Raw genomic sequence first — 5,255 nt, forward strand, 5'->3', positions numbered from 1 at the left:
TTCCCACCTGTCCAAACGACGCGACTCGGCTCCGAGATAAAAAGAGCGCAGCCGCTCAGATCTCAGGCCGTTTGCATAGTCAAAAAATTTGAGTCATAGTACGCCGCGAAACTTGTCAACAGCGAACCGACTGCAGATCGCCGGACACCTGTAGGAGGGGGGTAGTCCGTGCCCGGGTTGATAGCCCGACGTTCGACACGAGGCCCGAAAGGCCGCCTAGCTAAATCCCATCAGGTAGAATGGCCGCTCGGGCACGGGCACTTCGACGAGTAATCTGCCGCGGGGTGAGCCCGCGCGCGTTTGGAACCCCGCACGGCGATGAAAGGTCGGAGTCATTACCAGGCGGTGAAGTCGCGGCTTTGTAGATCGGATATACCGGAGGCAGTTATCAGGCTGTCGACGTTAAAAGGCCGATTCCGCAGTTCAGGGGATCCTCGTGGGTCCACTGCGGCACCACAAGCTAATAAAATAAAATAACCTAACCTAACCTAACCTAACCTAACCTAATCTAACCTAACCTAACCTAACCTAACCAAAGGCATGCACCTGACCTTATCTGACCTTGACACGTTCACCTCACCTAGAGGATCGTGAGTGACTATTTGATCGTGGTTTCTTTCTTCTCTGCCTAACCAAAGGCGTGCACCTGACCTTACATGACCTTGAGACGTCCACCTCACCTAAAGGATAGTGTATGACACATTAATCGTGGCTCCTCTCTTTTCTGCCTAACCAAAGGTATGCACCTGACCTTACTTGACCTTGACACGTTCACCTCACCAAGAGGATAGTGAATGACACAGTAATCGTGGCTTGACTCCTTTTGCCTAACCAGAGAAATGCACCTGACCTTGCTTTATGTAAACGCGTTCACCTTACCTAGAGGATTGTGAATCAATGATTGATAATAATAATACTATTTTCTTTTACCTAACCGAAGGTACGTGCTTGGCCTTGGCTTGATACTGCGGCGTTCACTTCACCGAAAGAATTGTGTATAAATAATTCACAAAGGTTTTTCTAAATAAATGGGGCAAAAAGGTAGATTGATTTTCATCATTTTTAAAAGTAGAGAAGGGCCTATTTGTATCTATAGAAGAGGAAGAATTACGGGTGATTATAAAATTCAAAGGGTCGACATTGATGATCGAATCTGTAATCTGTAATGTAGGAGACGATAGATACTTTCAAGTGAAGAAGAGAAAGAGGTGAGAGGAATTTTATAATATTGNGTCGATGGTCGCTCTGGCCAGTGAGGAAACTTGGATCGATGAAAGCTGTTCCTGTAAAAACGAGAAGTCGTTGAACGAGGTATCGGTCTGAATTAATGATTGAAATAAATAAATAACAATTGTCATCCTTGCACGGTCATGGTTTTACAGGTTATGGAAAGTGTCACTTGTCTGACACTCGTCCTAGCACGATTCTCTGACGGATGGAATCAACTGGCCAATCAAGTGAAAGAGAGACGTTGTCTGGCTCGAGTTTGGAAGGCGCGAACTTTGAATTGGATCAGGAATCGACGTTCTGAGATGTCGAATGCTTCTGATGTACCTCGATCATGGTTGATATTGGCCGGTATTCAGAGTCGTTGCTTATTCTTAAGACCGTCTTAAGAATTTGTTACCCCTGTCTAACCCACATTTCCAGTCCTTGTTTTGTACAGGGAACAGGTGCTTAAGCAAATGCTTAAGACAATCTTAAGAATAAGCAACGACTCTGAATACCGACCATTGAGTTTTATCTCAGTGAGTGTGTGAGGATTTCGGGAAGAATAAATGCCGGAGACACAGGCAGAATAGAACGTAATACGATGGTGAGGGTTGAATTGAAAAGTATGAATGGACGACTATGTATGACTTGTCAAAGTGATGTATTTCAAACTGTGTATATGAACTTATGTAAAACAAACGGCTTGAATGTAGCTTGACGGTATTTATTACAAAAAGAAGGGACTCAAATGTTCAACGATATTTTATTGAGTAAAAGTGAACTTGAGAGGTGTAAATTTATGTGTGATGTTGTTGTGTTTATATGTGATAAATAAAAGTAATGCACGGGGCCTTCAGATTTGGTTTTTATTAATTTCTCGTTAAATGCCGTCCTCTCTCACATAGCTCTCGCCAACCATTTCTCCTTCTCTCGTCACGCCATCTGCCTTTCTTCCCCTAGCCCAATTCACATTACAACAGATGTCTCGGTAGTAAAATCCATTGTTGTTTGAACATTGAGGAATACTCAGGATAATTAAGTTATCTTGACATTATTTTAAGTAAGGATTTATGTTATATTTTTCTTTTCATGTTAAAAGGAAAATGAGAATCGGGGTTGCCGGTTCTTTTCTACAGGCCTTTGTCAATGCGATTGAATTCGTCGAGTTGGTGTGTGAACATTATTTCTTAATAATAATTCTTTGTATATTAAAGATGAGGCGTTCGATTCTTTTTCTTGAAATTGATTAAAAAACGGAGAGGTAATGCCGGGCGAGGAAGGTAACGACGAGAGGTATCACGGATAGACAATGTGTAAGAGATGTATACGATGTGGGGCGAGAAATGAATAAATAAAAATCCTTCTTGAACGACTGTAGACTCTTTATTCAACGGGATCTTCGGTACGCGAATTGATACAAATGTTAACGGTAGTTGAGAATGCGTGGGATGGTAAATTACCGAGTACGAAACTGTCATTTGATTGTTTTCTTTGCTTGTTAATTTTCTTCTTATCCGACTGACCGATTCTCTGCTATTTCCGAGGACATGCTTATACACTGTAAATAATGCAATGTGTGGCATATAATAAATTGGATTTTATGATATATTTGTTTATTATTTTTGACCGATTTACCAGTTGGACCCTTTCTCTTCTGTGACTTTCCGTTTCTTCTCGCTTTTCGTGGACGAGTCGATTCCGACGTTGACAATGAATTTGGTAATAAAGCTCGGAGTGGACGGGACGTTCATATGTTTATTCGCTCGATCATTCGTTCGTTATACTTTTGATTTAAACTCTTTTTATTCTTGACAGCTATCGATCACATCCCAGCATAAACCCATGAACGCCGTTGCGGAGAGTGGTCAACGGGATGAGGTCGGCTCCTGGTCGGTCTGCGAATTTCTTATTGTATCCCTAGAAGAACGCCAACCGAACGCCGTCGCATACGAGTTGGTCTACGGTCCGGCGGATTGATCTTTTGACTGTTGACGGTCTTCCTTCTTTTTCGTCGTCGTTGTCTGGTCGCGTATGAGCAGGTATGATCCGGAATTGGTGGAACGCGGGCGTGTTCTTGGCTGTAATCGTTTTAAAAATCAATTAATTAATCACTCGATCTGTCTTCTCTTTTTGTTTGGTACGAGCGACCGAGAGAGCTCACCTGGTACGACCCTATGAACGCCGTCGCGGAGAGTAGTCAACGGGACGAGGTCGGCTCCCGGTCGGCCTGTGAACCTATCGTGTCCTTGAAAGAAAGCCACCTGAACGCTGTCGCGGTGAGTAGTCAACGGGACTGGGTCGGCTCCTGGTCGGTCCTGAAATGCACAAAAGATGATTTTAATGTAACCCACAGGTACGCGGGAACGTCCGCCGTGGACCATTCCCGCTGTCGCGACTGTCCGGCGGTGTCTCGTTCGCGGGCCGTCGTCTTGGCGCTTCTCGCGACTCGCGGGAGCGTCGGGCCGTTCGACGGGATGTAGACTTGGACACGGAAACGTCCGTGGACTCGTCGAAGTTCCGTTCTCGGTCTCGCGGTCGTGGCATCGCTTCTTAGGACGGGAACAGGCGTTCGCGCGGGAGGTCGATTCGAAGGGGATCAATGAAAACCTTAGCCGATCCTGTCTCTTTCTCCTGGTCGTCCTTCCCAGGCTGCCCACCGGTTCCAAGGCCTCGGGGTGGGTCGGCGGCGCCAACGACGAGCGAGCGGGGTTGTAAAAATCCCCTGAATGGACGCTTGGACGTCTCCGACCGAAATCAACGGCCGGGGCGGACTCGCGGAAGTCAGGGTCACCCGGCGAGACGTCCGGGGTGTAGAAACCGGGATGTAGACTTGGAGCCTTAGCGTCAGGCGGGCTACTCGTCGCAGTTCCGGCCGTCGGATCCATTGCGGGGCCCTTATTTCTTCCGAAGGGGTCGCGATCTCGTATTAGTTCTCTCTCTCTCTGTCTGTCCTAGTTCGCGTCGTTCTGTCCTGGAAACAGGAAAACACTGTCCTTAACCATCTGTCGTAGAATAGAGTCACCGATTCCTCGAGAGACTGGCTCGACTCGTCGGTCTGGTCTCTCCCTATTTTCGTAATCAATACCACTACTACTATTATTGTTATTGCTCACCTGTCTGTCTCGCGGAGGGTAGAGTCGCGCGAAGAGGGAAACTGGAAAGTCGAAGCCGCATCGTTGTCCTTTTCCTTCCAAGCGGTGCGGTTCGACGAGTCCGGGATCGTACGAGCGAGACTGAAATTTGTATAACAATTGAAACAGAACTGGTTCTTTGCAGGGAGAGGTAGGAATTTGGTACGATTGGAAGGTTCTGAAAAAGTTTCGATTCGTCAAAAGAGAGGATAGATTTAATGGGATGGAATGATATGACAATTGAATTTAATTATCGTAAAAAGAGAGGAAGGTATGCTTGTATAAATAAAAGATAAGAGAAGGTCTAGATGAACTCGTGAGATTTGAAAGGGGTTTTTTGTAGTTGTGACAGGTAATAACTCTCTCGTAATGTAATTTTTTTTAATATATATATATTTATTTATTCTGCCTGATGCTTGAATTGATTGTGTAATTTTTATACAGGTTAACGATTGAACCTCCGAGTCGGATTGATTTATTTATTCTGTCGATGGTCGCTCTGGCCAGTGAGGGAACCTGGATCGATGAAAGCTGTTCCTGTAAAAACGAGAAGTTGTTAAACTACGTCACTTGTCTGACACTCGTCCTAGCACGATTCTTTGACGGATGGAATGAACTGGCCAATCAGGGAAAGGGAGACGTTGCACAGTGGTCCGAAACCGTCAAAACGCGGACTTTATTGAAATTTTCAACATTTATAGAAACTAATGAGATTCAGGATACTGATTCTTAAATGTCCTGTCTAAATAACTACATAAAAAAAATAATAAGTTGCTGTCAGTCACTTGGAATGTTGTAAGAGAGCGTTGAAGTAGAAGAAAAATGCCCACCTCAGGAAACGCATATTTTGATGTAACTTATATGGACTATATTTTTATGTAAACAAACATTTGATGCACTAAGGCTTATATA

General features: G+C 44.8%; 1 long non-coding RNA gene across 1 annotated transcript in view; it reads left to right on the forward strand.

Moving 5' to 3' along the window:
• LOC108625105 (uncharacterized) overlaps positions 1 to 4,829 on the forward strand; it is a 14,347-nt gene extending 9,518 nt beyond the window's left edge. The window contains exon 5 of the long non-coding RNA XR_001916631.2: positions 4,788 to 4,829. This is a non-coding gene — a long non-coding RNA (uncharacterized LOC108625105). The remainder of the gene's footprint in view (positions 1 to 4,787) is intronic.
• The last annotated feature ends 426 nt before the right edge of the window (positions 4,830 to 5,255 follow it).

This window comes from Ceratina calcarata, unplaced genomic scaffold (genome assembly GCF_001652005.2).
Source record: "Ceratina calcarata isolate Rehan_Ccalc_2016 unplaced genomic scaffold, ASM165200v1 scaffold343.2, whole genome shotgun sequence".
Taxonomy (NCBI): domain Eukaryota; kingdom Metazoa; phylum Arthropoda; class Insecta; order Hymenoptera; family Apidae; genus Ceratina; species Ceratina calcarata.